At 31.7% G+C, this 14,570-nt stretch overlaps 1 pseudogene across 1 annotated transcript; it reads left to right on the top strand.

Moving 5' to 3' along the window:
* The first annotated feature begins 1,028 nt into the window (after positions 1-1,028).
* Positions 1,029-2,871, top strand: LOC146916415 (protein DETOXIFICATION 49 pseudogene; annotated as a pseudogene). Its single transcript, XR_015015028.1, has one exon. The product of XR_015015028.1 is annotated as a protein DETOXIFICATION 49 pseudogene (transcript).
* The last annotated feature ends 11,699 nt before the right edge of the window (positions 2,872-14,570 follow it).

Raw genomic sequence — 14,570 nt, 5'->3', positions numbered from 1 at the left:
AAATCTAAAGTAAAGTTTAAAATACCAAAATAGTCTTTTGTCCGCCAAACATAGTATAAGACAAAAAAAAAATTCAATATTAGTATTGGTTTTTCATGTACCCTTCTATATTATGTTGTGTTGTTCTAATGGTACTTACCTTTAAGCATATCAAATGAACTTTTATGATGATGCTATCTTATGTTCCTAGGACATTAAATCACCATGAAGTTATAATATCTACTTAAAAATAGAGAAAATTGATTATGTTTTCTTAAATCTTATTTACTCCCTCTGTCCCTTTTAATAGTAGTTTACAAAAATCATGGGTATTAAGAAAAGTTGTTTCAAATGTGTGTGACTATTACTAGATTACCCTTAATTAAATATAATATTTAATGTTAACTTTTCATATACCAAGACAAATTGGAGTATTAATAAAGGAGAAATGATATTTTGACAACCACTTTTTGACAATTTTCTCTCTTATACTCACATGATATTGTTATCCTTTCTCTTCCTTTTTCTCTCTCTATTGTTTTTGACCAATAATAAGTGAGAAAAACAAGGTTGTCAACAAAGTTGTCATCAAATGGATGTCAAAATATCATTACTCTTAATAAAGGGAAATGTTAACTTGTGCCCTTAAGGCATAAGTTTATAAGTCAAATGTAGAAACTTATTTTTGAAAATTGTGCTGTCGTGAAAGATTGAAAACTTATTTTTTCAATACAACACTTATGTTTTAATTTTTTTTTTCTTTTGTAAACTACTATAAAAAGGGACGGGTAGAGAATAATTTTTTTCCTAATATTTTTAGTCTTTCCAAGGAGTAAAACTCATAGGATTCATGAACGATGTAAGTACACTATATTTTCAACTCTAAATTTAATATAACACCTTTCAATATATGCATAAATCATAAATGTTCAAAAACCAATCCCAAAAAATTGCATTTGTCAGAGTTTTCAAAGACTATGGTCCCCTCAATAAAATCACACTATAAAACCCCAACAACAATCCTTTCCAATCACACCTCTCTCTCTCTCTATCTTTCTCTCTCTCTCTCTCTCTCTATCTCTCTGTTTTCTCACTCTGTTTCAACTCTATTCAAACCCATATTTTCTCCCTAAAGAGAGACACACACAAAAATCAAACACCATGACTGAAACAAATCCTTATCAAACCAACATGATCCTCACCAACCCTTTGATTCCAAAACCAAAAAAAAACCAAACTTTTTATCACCATCTTACACACACCTTCAAAGAAATGAATTCCATTTCAAAGATAGCTTTTCCAATGATCCTAACTTGTCTTCTTCTCTATTGTAGATCCATGATATCAATGCTTTTTCTTGGTCACCTCAATGACCTTGCACTAGCTGGTGGGTCCCTTGCTATTGGTTTTGCCAACATCACTGGTTACTCCATTCTTTCTGGTCTTGCTGTTGGTATGGAACCAATTTGTGGTCAAGCTTTTGGTGCTAAAAAGTTTACTCTTCTTGGTCTTTGTCTTCAAAGAACCATTATTTTGCTCCTTTTGGTTTCTATACCAATATCTTTTTCATGGCTTTACATGAAAAAAATGCTTTTGTTTTTTAACCAAGATGAAGAAATAGCTACAATGGCTCAAACTTATATTCTATATTCAATTCCTGATCTTATTGCTCAATCCTTTATTCACCCTTTGAGAATTTACCTAAGGGCTCAATCCATTACTCTTCCTCTTACTCTTTGTGCAACTTTTTCAATCCTTCTTCACATACCAATAAATTATTTTCTTGTTATTTACCTTAATTTAGGTATAAAAGGAGTTGCTTTAAGTGGGGTGTGGACAAATTTCAACCTTGTTGCTTCATTGATTTTTTACATTTATTATTCCGGCACACATAAAAAAACGTGGGCCGGATTTTCTTTAGAAAGTTTTAAGGAGTGGTTGCCACTTCTAAACCTCGCCATTCCAAGCTGCGTTTCTGTCTGCTTGGAATGGTGGTGGTATGAACTCATGACTATATTTTGTGGCTACTTAAGCAATCCAAGATCAAGTGTAGCATCAATGGGGGTGTTAATCCAAATTACTTCATTGATGTACATTTTTCCTTACTCACTAAGCAATAGTGTTTCAACAAGAGTTGGTAACATGATAGGTGCACAAAAGCCATCAAAAGCAAAACTTTCGGCAATTTCAGGACTTTCTTTCAGCTTCATTTGTGGTGTGTTTGCATTTATTTTCACTCTTTGTGTAAGAAACATGTGGGCTAGTATGTTCACAAAGGACAAAGAAATCATTGCTTTAACATCAATGGTTTTACCAATCATAGGTTTATGTGAACTAGGTAACTGTCCTCAAACAACAGGCTGTGGTGTTCTTAGAGGAACAGCAAGGCCTAAAGTTGGTGCTAATATCAACTTAGGTTGTTTTTATCTCGTCGGAATGCCGGTTTCGGTTTGGTTAGCATTTTATGGTGGTTATGATTTTCAAGGTCTTTGGCTTGGTTTACTTGCTGCTCAGGGATCATGTGCTCTTACTATGTTGATTGTTCTTTACAAAACTGATTGGAAATTTGAAGCTTTAAGAGCAAGGAAACTCACAGGATCAGAAAACAGTGTTGCTGAGAATGAGAACAAAGAAGTTGATGTAGAGAAAAACAATGAAAATTCACTGCCATTTGTTGATTTTTGTGATGATTCAGATGAAGATGATGAAGAAGATGAAGAAGAACGTTTGTGTTTGGTTTAGTAAAAAAAATGTAGTGATAGTAATAATAACATTTAAGGAATTTGTCTTTAACTGTATAGGGTAGTAGCAGGTAGAGACAAGATGATAATTTTTATATAAGTATATAAATGTTATGAAATTTTTAGACTGCAAAAGGTGTGAGTTTGGAAATTTTTTTTACATGGTCCATGTCTATTCTAAGGCTATTTTCTGATTACTTTTTCTGTGAAATTCAGATGCATTGAATGTCAGAGAAAAGTAGAAAAACGTGTTATTGCTTGTGAAATCAAATAAAAACTATTTGGACACAAATAAATGAAAAAAATTATCTACGAAACAATTAAGAGATACTCCCTCCGTCCCGGTATAATTGACCTACTTTGGTTTTTCACACAGATTAAGAAAAGTGTATAAATGAAGGGGAAAGTGGAATATATTGTATTGGAAATGATAAAAGTAGTATTATTTAGTGTTATAGTATTGTATTGGGAATGATGAAAGTTGTATTGAAAATTGAAATGGGTCAGTTATTTTAGGACACTTTTTTTTTAAAAAATGGGTCAGTTATTCCGGGACGGAGGGAGTATCATATATTTTATTTCTTTCGATTTTTTCTATTGTGTGTTTAAATAATTTTGATTTGGAGTTGTGCCAAGTAAAATTTACTCTTGCTAAAAAAAAGGTAATTATTACTCATTCTTCTCATAATAATTCACTTTAAAAATACCAAAAAAAAAATCATATTCTAAAATAAAATGTTTTCAATTTTCAAAGTGACATGAACTAAATTTTTTCATTTTTTTAATAAACAATATTTTCAAATTATACTCCCTCCTATCCTTAGTACTATAAGAAGAAAAACCAAAAAAACATCATTAATTAGTGTAACTTTTTGAATATTTTTACAAATGTACCCTCGTAAAAAATTGTGAAACATTAAATACACCCACTAATATTAAAAAGACAAATATTAAATAAGTGGTAGAAAGTCTTTTACGTAATAATTACACATCAAAAGTTGTGATATTTTCTTATAGGGAAATGTTAACTTGTGCCCTTGGGGCATAAGTTAAAAAGGCTAAATGTAGAAAAAAAAAATCTTGAAAATTGTACATTCAATGCATTAAAAGTTGTATTTATAATATAAAAGTTGCTTTGACTTTCTATTTTAAGCTTCTTAACTTGTGCCCTTAGGGCACAAGTTAACATGACCCTTTCTTATAGATAGGACCAACAATTTTTTTGAAAATTTTCTTATATAAAAGACCATAGGGAGTTTACGTGAACCATTTCAAAGTCAACATTTTTTTCAAGTACTAAATACACCATTAAGGTGAATTGTGTGGTGTTTGTGATTCGAACCCCGGCCGTTAGATATATTATGGAATGTCTTTGTCAATTGGATTAAGCTTTAGAGACACAATTCAATTATTTTTTTAGTTCACATTTACCACGAAAATAACTAATATCTATAATAATATCTATAATGTAGTAAAATTGTTTATTTTATCTATTTTATTTATATATTTTTTTGTTAATTACATATATAAAATGGTCAGACCGATTGATTATTATGTAAGGAAATAAGTATTTTCTTCAACGTGTGTACCCTCTGTTCTTTTATCTGTTTCTATCAGCTATACACAGACAATAAGACAATAATTTCCTTATTTCTGCTTTGTTCTGACTTTTTTAGTTCCTTTGATTATCCACCTCTAATTGAATCACGTTTTGGCCTATTTTCCATTTGTTCTTTTGTCCTAGTCCTACAAACGAAGGGCATTCATAAAAGCTACAAATAAAATACTCCATCGGTCTAAAATTGAATGACGTTTTAGGCATTTCATGTTGGGTCACGAGGGGAGTCAGGGGGACCGCTCACATCCATCCAGGCCAGAGCAATCATACAAGCGAGAGAGACGTCACACTCTTACCCAAAACCTTAAAGGCAATGGGTTTATGGACCCTCTCAATTATAAAATGCTCAACCTCCACTTTTTTATCCGATGTGGGGCATATAACTCACACTTGTCATAGAAGTAGAAAACGACATGGTTAAGAGAAGAAAAGCTTCACAAAGAAGAAAAATTGTAACTGAATTTCATTATGAATTGAAAAAGATTACAGAGAATTATTTGATCAAAAGATAATAAGAGTACAATAGTTGGGACTTATTTATAGAACTAACTCCTAACTAACTTGCTTGCTCTCCAAGCTATCTAGATAACTTGCTCTCCAAGCTTCTCAAACACTCTAACTAACTAACTAACCATAGTTTAGTTATCAACTAACTATGGTTTATTCACTACACTCTAATAACTTGCACACAACATTTCACACGTATTAAGAAATATAATTAGCTACTCATTGGCTTGGGACCTGAGAGTGTTCTCCTCCTCGAGGTCTCAGGTTCGATTCTCACCGGTGTCAATTTGGGTGGGCTAATTTAGCTTCTACAAAGAAAAAATTAATTTATGTGAAAAATAGATATTATGAGTTGTTTACAAATTTCTATTTCAAACTTCTTAACATGTGCAAAATTGCACATGATAGAAAAACCTTATAAGAAATATAAAAGAAAATAAAATAAAGAAAGAAAGATAAATTAAAGAATTGAAATAAAAGAGAGTAATAAATAGTCAATGATATAATAGACAAAACAACATAAATGTTTCATTGGTAGTGTAAAACGACATATAATTTGGGACAATTTTTCCTTTAAAAAAATATATAATTTGGGACAATTTTTCTAAAGCGACATACAATTTAAGACGGAGGGAGTAATATTTTAAAATAACACGAGAATAATAAATATTTGACTATTGAAAAAACACAAGTTCCACGTAGAAAAAAGATAATATCTAAAATGAAATGAGTTTATTGAAGTGTAACACTCCTTGTTTTTTTGTCTTAATGGAATCGTGCTAAGATTTCATGGATGTGTTTGGATTATAGTGGTTTAAAGTAGAATGAAGTTAGATGAAATAGAATATGCTAATTAGATTTTAAAAAACAGTGATGCTATATATCGCGATGGAAGTTTGCCGAAAATTTCAGGAGGTCACATGTCCAATTTGTACATATAGCATGAAAGTTTAACATCCGCATGGCATGGAAAACAGGTTGGGTCAAATGTTTGACCAACCAATAAAAAAATTTCGTTGTGTGCTCGGGACAAATTCTCTCGCTAGATTTATCATTTCCCTTTAAAAAAAAAAAAAAAAAACCTTTGCTAAAGCATAAACACTAACCGTTTGCTTTGAATATCGGAAACAAATAAACTTTAACAAGATTCAGTGTAAAGTTTAGAATTGATTAATGTATTGAATTTGACTTAGGAGTTTGGAGCTTCAATTTAAGTATGGCAGCCAGCCAATACGAATGTTGTCACTTATTCATACGGAATTTCTTATTATTTTTTAAATAATACGGAAAAAAATATGTTGTCACTTATTATATATGTTAGTGGATTTAAAATAATGCATTATCTTTTCCTCATGAATCAAAACTAAGTAACTAGCTGTCTTTGTTTATATCTTACAATTCACACTATTGTTATAAGTATATTGCTACTAAACTAAGATCTTTGGTCCTATCATTGAATAGCCACGGCACTTTCAAGCTATATACCAAATTGACACACTATCTTATTGTCTGAATTTAATTAGGTAATAATTTGAAAGTAGTCCCTTTTAACAATTTCCAAGTGACAATCAATTTTTAGTTTTTGATAAGAGATTACATGTTTTTTAATTATTACAATATCAAACTATCAATTTCTAGATCTTCACATTGACCAAAAACTAGCATAGTTACTTCAATATTTCCCTCTCAAGGTGTAGAAGAGATTTAAAAAAAATAATGCACCATTCCATGTTGGTATTGTACCAAGATAGATCTCAACTATCGAATCTAGTTTGCCCAAAACAAGAAGGGGATCATAACAAACGTTGAATCAATAACAATTGAGATCACAAGGTCACTTTCTCATGGGGTAGAGTTTGAACAATTGATATAAGTGGAGTTTCTATTTGTTCTAGGACAACATTAAATGAAGGATATATGAAAGTCTATGTTTTAATGCTCAAGTGGTGGAAGTTTGTCGTGAAGTTGGCAAGTACATGGTTGTCTTACTTAAGCATGGAGGGTCGGTCCAACATAATTTTATACCTAAGCAAATTTTGAGGAAAGATATTTTTAAAGTCAACAACAATATTGACGAAGTTTATACTTGGTTTTGGTAACACAAAATTCAAGGACTCCCATAAATAAATGTTACTCCCTCCATCCCATATTACTTGACCTAGTTGACTCTGTCACGTATGCCAATGCACAATTTTAAACTTAAATTTCTTTAATAATCTAGTATAAAAAATTACGAAAATTTGATATTTTGAAAATATTAACCGAGACGAATCTAACAACATCTTATATGCTATATTTTGTTTTTATATATTAGTAGAAAAATAGAGTCAAAACATGTTACATGAATAGTGCAAATATTCTAAATAGGTCAAGTAATATGGGACGGAGGGAGTAGTATTTTTAGTCGTGTTATCATTGAACATCATCTTTCAAAACAAACACACACTAGTTAGAACTCCATATAGATGGTAGAATGGGTTGGTCCGTTCAATCAAACGATCCAACTTACCATTTTGTTGAGATAAATATATCTTAACCTACATATTATTAGATGAGATGCGAACCAATCCACTTCATCTATATATTTCAAAAAGAATATTTTGCATATTAATTTTTATTAATTTAATACTTTATTTTCTATTTTTTATTGTAATTTTGGCAAACAAACCCATCAATATTGAGGCCAAAATGTTCTTTTTTTTTTTTTTGTTGGCATGCCAACATGTTAGCAAACCCTTAAGCAAGTTACGTTGAAGATCTCATACCACTTTCTTTCGTCAGTCAATTCGTTGTATCTCATTTAAAGTTGATATGGGTCAGTTGATCCGTTTTGTCATCTCTAATAACAACTAAAATTCTATAATGCTGGTGAGTTTGAAGCAACAACTCGAGCCACCTTGCTTTAAGAAATAGGATATGGGGTGATTTGTAGAATTAAATTGGTTGAAATTTGAAATTCAAGTAAATATTCCAATATTGTCCAAAAAGTAAATATTCCTATTTTGTACATTTAACGGGCTAACTCAATTGCACTTGATGTTTAGTTTGATAGGTGACTTTGTCATTCAGTTGTTTTGAGTTTTACTTTAGTCATGTGACACTTTTTATAAACTCTAAATTTTATCTCTACATCAAATAATTTAAAACTTACCACGTCGAAAATTTAGTGAACAGCCCTAATTCGACGTGGGATTTGGTTCTTTCGATTTTTTATATTTGATTTAATTCATCTTTATAAAACTGACGTTAAAATGACAAGTGTCACTTTTATAAATATTTTTTAGACCTTGAGAGGTTTAAGATTGTGATTTGGAGTGTGAAAATTGTTACTATTTGAAATTCAAGTCAAAATCACGGGTAGGACAACAACTAAAGGAGCATTTGAAGATGTAAAATTGGGTTTCCATTGCCTACTATTTAAATGCCCTGAATTTGACTCCAATCTTGCTTTTATGGTACCTTTTCAACGAATATGTGCGTGGTATATTGACACAGTGTCGAAACTTTTGGTGGACATGATGTATTCTTTTACTGTTAAACAAGATAATTCTAAGATATACACAACAAAAATTAAAAACCATTAGTTAAGCACAAAATGGGATGAGATACTTTTGTGCAGATAAGTAGAGGAATTTATGCAAACTTGAAATTTTTTTTTCAAAATGAAAAAAGAGTGTTACAAGTTGCATATCAAGTTGCAAATTGATTTAATGGGTGAAACTGATTCTCAAGAGGAGTCAGGTGTAAGACTTGTTTTTGGGAGGGGGGCACAAAAGCTTCACTATCTTTGCTTGCCTTTGTTGCTTTCATGGTGGCGTTTAAGGTGGGAAAGGGAAGTATTTTCCCACCATGGGAAAGTTGAATTTTTACCATTAGATCTAACTCAGAACACAGATTTACCATGGTCTGTCAGTATCAAATCCACTTCAATTTCTCTTTCTACCTCCTCTCTCCACCCTCAAGAACAGAATCAAACATTTTCAATGAAATATTGGATCCATTGTTCTTCTGGAAAGAAAAGAAAAACGTGAAACAATGTTCAGCAAAATAAAACCCAGCTTTCCCTTCACCCTTCTTGCCCCTTTGAAAACAAAAACCGACCACCATCGTAGCCTTTCCATCCGCCACCGCCGTTGGTGTGTTATCATTTTATTTTTTCAGTTTTATGGTTGCGTTCAAGTCAAGAGAGCAGGAATTTAGAAGGACAGTAGTTCTATATTTTGATAATTCATGATGTTCAACCATGATAACACAGTCGTAATAAAAAGATAATTACATCTCCATTTGCCTTAAAGTACAATAGCAACTAGAGATAAAGAAATCAAAATCTGGAAAACACAATCTGCTTCTTCCAAGTCTACTTCTCTAAACAAATTTGTGAAAAAATCCAACCAATTTTCAATCCAATTTGCAGAAAATAAAAATCATATCTTTTTCTATGTCTCCTCTAAAGAAAGACGATCTGGTGGCAGAGAAAATAAAACCCATTGCATCTGTTGGAACCATGTACATAAAGCATATGTTGACAGTTCAATTTTGGATCGTTGCAGGATCCATTGCATCTGATTTAATTGTAAAATTCCAGATCTAGAGGATGAAGAAACTTGAAAGAGAAAGAAAAAAAATAAAGTGTAGGTAGACTATCATAAGATCAATACACCTCTTTAATCTAATGGTAAAAATCCAACTTTCCCATGGTGGGAAAATACTTCCCTTTCCCACCTTAAACGCCACCTGCTTTCATAACAATTTTATCTTTTGGAATGGTTGTTGCTTTCATAATTAATTGACAGAAATAATTAGGATGGCACTGTTTTTGTTGGAAATCAACGTACAATCTAGGAATTTGGGAATCAAAGTTCCTTTTCTTTTATACAGTCTCTCATTTTCTTAATATGAGAATGAGAATTAAGTTAAAAGAATAATTGCAAAAGTATATATGTTCTACTTATTAATTTAGGGATATCTAGAATAATAAAAAAAAAATCAAATTGTAAAACAATAAAAGTTTAAATAGACTATAATAAAATGGATTTTTAGGTGCAGATTGTATGTTTCAGATTATTGATTTTATGGTTAAATATGTTTTTGGCCCCTATAAATAGTTGATATATTTATAGGGACCAAAAACATATTTAACACTTAATTTTAAAAGTAAAAATTAGTAATGTTAAATTGATTTAATTTATATGCACTTTAGTTTAAAAAACTTATACACATGTACTCAATTACACCTCAATAGGTAAATATTTGTAAAGACATTTTAAAAATGATTATTATAAAATATCATCATGGAATATATATATACATCATAAAAAAATTACAGTATTGATGCATAAATATTAATCTCATTTCAAATTGGAATTCAGAATTGTTTTAACAAAATATTGCGTTGTCTCTCTCTTTTTATGAGCCGTCATCAAAAACTCTAGTTTCTTTTCCTTTATCTACCAAAGAGTCATGGTTTAGAATCAATTTTTGACTTCAAATCACCTCTCTAAATCGTTTTTCCTTCTATTTTATTTAAATAAGTGATTTTCACATCGATTTAGTTTATTCTTACATGATTTTGTCCACTTAGTGCGATGTTATTTTGTCTGTAGTCTTTGTGCTGCATTGTTTGTCTTTCTCGTTTTATTCAGATGTTTGTTCGGTTCACATTGTCATATCAGCTTCGATACAGTACATATTCAATCAATGACTTCGGCGTCAACGTTGTAGATCCAAATGCATGCTATTCCAAAGACTATAATACAATGGATTTTTAGGTGCAGATTTTATGTTTCGTTTTATTAATTTTAAAAGTAAAAATTAGTAATGTTAAATTGATTTAATTTATATGCACTTTAGTTCAAAAAACTTACACACATGTACTCAATTACACCTCAATAGGTAAATATTTGTAAAGACATTTTAAAAATGATTATTATAAAATATCATCATGGAATATATATACATCATAAAAAAATTACAGTATTGATGCATAAATATTAATCTCATTTCAAATTGGAATTCACAATTGTTTTAACAAAATATTGCGTTGTCTCTCTCTTTTTATGAGCCGTCATCAAAAACCCTAGTTTCTTTTCCTTTATCTACCAAAGAGGCATGGTTTAGAATCAATTTTTGACTTCAAATCACTTCTCTAAATCGTTTTTCCTTCTATTTTATTTAAATAAGTGATTTTCACATCGATTTAGTTTATTCTTACATGATTTTGTCCTCTTAGTGCGATGTTATTTTGTCTGTAGTCTTTGTGCTGCATTGTTTGTCTTTCTCGTTTTATTCAGATGTTTGTTCGGTTTACATTGTCATATCAGCTTCGATACAGTACATATTCAATCAATGACTTCGGCGTCAACATTGTAGATCCAAATGCATGCTATTCCAAAGACTATAATACAATGGATTTTTAGGTGCAGATTTTATGTTTCGTTTTATTAATTTTAAAAGTAAAAATTAGTAATGTTAAATTGATTTAATTTATATGCACTTTAGTTATGTATTTTGCTGTTTTATGCGTATTGTTTTTGGAGCATTGTTGCCCTTTTGTTTTCCGAACTTTATATATGTATCGTTAGGATGTATCCTACTATCTTGATTGTTAGGTCTGATCTCAATTTGTGGGTGTGGGAAATGTCCCAACTCTCAATCGATTGTATTAATTTTGTCTTTGAATGAATGAAGTTTTTTTATTGTAAAAAAAGAAAGATGGATGTTGTGCGTTTGTTTGAAGATTCATCATTTTTGTTTTTAGCGAATTTAAATTGTATCAATGGACTCTATCGATTTAAAGGAATGAATCCCGTTTATTTTTAGTCAAAAAAATAAATAAATTTACGACTATTTATAAAGAGAGGTATACATTTTTTAAATAACTCCCTCTCAATTTTTTTTAAATAACTCATGTTTTATTGTTTAAACGTTGGTCTACAATTTTAAATAACTCTATCAATTTAAATTGGTCTACAATTTAGAAATATTCTTTCCTTTTCTTTCTAAATAAAAAGCTTATGCAAAAGAACAAGTGTATACCCTCAATAAATTAAATTGACGTGTTTGAATGTTGATCACTTGGGTTTGATTCCTCGCCGCTTTTTTCTGTACCATCATAGACCAACAGAAATTAAATTTGGATATATTTTTCTCTCATTTCTTTTGGTAGTTATAAATTTTCATTATTATATGAACAAATTAATTCATTATAGAGGTCAATTGAACAAGAATATATTCCAATGGTGCACGGTTATTATGACTTTGATTTTTTATGTCAATTATTCTTTTGATATAATAGAGCTTTGTCAATCAAACAACAGAAATCACTTTATAAAAAAATAATCAAGCAAAAAAAAATTAAGAGATTAAAATATGATCTGAAGTAGACCATAACGGTGATTGACCGATGAAAGTGCTTGTGAATGAAGATCTCCGATGTGGCGGAAGCTATTCATAGGCGTGGCAATATAGGTTCTCCGGTGTGATCGAAAGAAACTGACAAAATTGGTTAGCAATCTCAAACTCAAGTCAGTGAGATAATAAGAAAGGAAAGGTGTGCGAAAATTGGTAAAAATATGATTGTACCTTGAGTGTGGAATGAAACCACGCTTATATAGTAGAGCTCAGTTGTAACTACCTCTGTTAGATGTAGATTGCTCTTGGTGGGATGAGTCGCACATTTTGTATTCTCTGTTACCAAGGGAGTGCAAAGATTATGGATCAATGGACCTTCATGTATTGGGCCAGCGATATAGATTGTATCCGAGCCGAGAACAACTTCCCCTAAGCTTTTATTGTCTTTAAGACAAAAAGGCTTTATATGAGGACAATCTTCAGCTTTGATTGTCTGTACGTGTCCAACGTGCATATAAGGTGGAGGGCGACACGTCTAGACCACTTAAGAAAGTTAGATTATCGATGCGGAATTTGAGACGTTAGATTGTCGCTTTCACATTTTGACGAATCCTAACCATTAAATTTTCTTTCAAATGGCACTATAAAGCGGGAGTTTGTCGGCCTTTGTAAAATATTTGGGAAACCTTGTTGTTAACTTTCCTTCATGTTAATCAGTTACTCTTTCCAAATTTTTCGTTCTGAGGAGATAAATTTAGTTCATTGTACAAGACTTCACCTCCCCGGGTTGGTAATTGTCAGGTAGGGGCGAGATTTTCCGTTGGAGATGTTAGGGTGAAGTATCTTGTTGTTGTTTCTAATCTTGCAAGCCCAAGGTTTATAATATCACTTTAGGTGACCCTTTAGTGAAGATAATGTTATATCATGGTTGGACAAAAGGTGAGGTTCTAGACTTACAATTCTCATTATCTTTCTTTGGAGAGTGAATTGGAAATACAAAAGAAGAAGCAAGTGGCCTTAGAACTTACACCCAACTCCAGGGAACACAGTTGGGTTGATGAAGAAATTTGGATGACCAAGTCCTTTTTATTGCTTATAATAGGTTGGAGACAACCTGTTCAAACGTTGGGTCGTCCCCTAGTGACTGGGACGTTGACAACAGTATTTGTAGCAATTTTGAGGGATGCAACCTCCTAATGTAAGATATATTGTCCAGGGAGCTACAAGTATTCCCCCTTCCTTGAATGGCTTAAAAATTATTGTATTGAGGCTTTTGGGAGTTTATTTTTCCCAATTACATCCTTTGAGTTGGGCTTTGGTGAAGGTTTTCCAATTCTAGTGCGAGTATGTACATGACTCCCACTATCACTTTCTTCTTCCATTTTTTTCATATCCATAGAAAAATGGATGACTCTAACAAGCCCAAGGTGTAGTGTCCCTAAAACAAGGTAAAAAGTCTTTTGAAGTCTATTTGGACTCTGAAGGTGAGAAAAACACAAGAAGGAGGGGTGAATTGTGTTAGCTTTTTCTTCTATTTAAAACTAAATCCAATGTTCAGAGTCTGGTAGAGTTCAGAGTTTGGAACAAGGTTCAGAGTCTTATGCAGCGGATAATGTAAAAGGAGAGAGAGAAGAGAAAGACACAAAGCAATTATACATGTTCCTTCCATTTTCCATGTAATTTTCAGGGTAATTCATCAAGATTATGAAGCTAAAAGCACTCAAAAATGAAGATTTCAGCTGCCAGCACGAGTCAAAATCGGGCACCGATTGCTTACCATCGGGCGCCGATTTTACAGCACAAAATTGGGAGTTTGAGTATTGGAAAAATCAGGCCCCGACCTTCATGGTTCGGGCGCCGATTTTGCTGTTCCAGGGTGCGATTTTTCTGCCTTCGGGGGCCGATTTTGGGCAGTCTATATATAGAAAAGTGCATTTCAGAATTAAGGTGTTCACGTTTTTGGAGATCAAAAGGCATAGAAACACATAAGGAGAGATCTAGAGCAACATTGGAGGAGATTTTGAGCAAGAATCATTCATGAATTGTTCTTGTAATCTTTCTTTTATCCCTTTCTCTTGTTTAATTGCTATGTGTAACTAAACCCTCCATTGTTGGGGATGAGTAACCCTAGATGAACATGATTGTCATATGACCTAATTTTAATTATTGATGAAATTCATTGAATTGCTTTTGTTATCTCTGTTCTTAATGCTTTTATTGCTTGGCCGCCTTTAAATTGATTTACGGTTTATATTGTGATACGGAAGTGGAATTTATAAATGCTTGAGATAAGAAATCCTTACCTTTGTAATCTAGGAATAGCTGCAAACCCTTGGAACCATTTGAGAATCCTTGTTCGTTCATGCTTAATTCTA

This window comes from Medicago sativa, chromosome 6 (genome assembly GCF_051527215.1).
Source record: "Medicago sativa cultivar Bolivia chromosome 6, Bolivia_mono, whole genome shotgun sequence".
Taxonomy (NCBI): Eukaryota; Viridiplantae; Streptophyta; class Magnoliopsida; order Fabales; family Fabaceae; genus Medicago; species Medicago sativa.
Note: the sequence above shows the minus strand (reverse complement) of the source record. Positions and strands in the feature narration are given on the sequence as shown.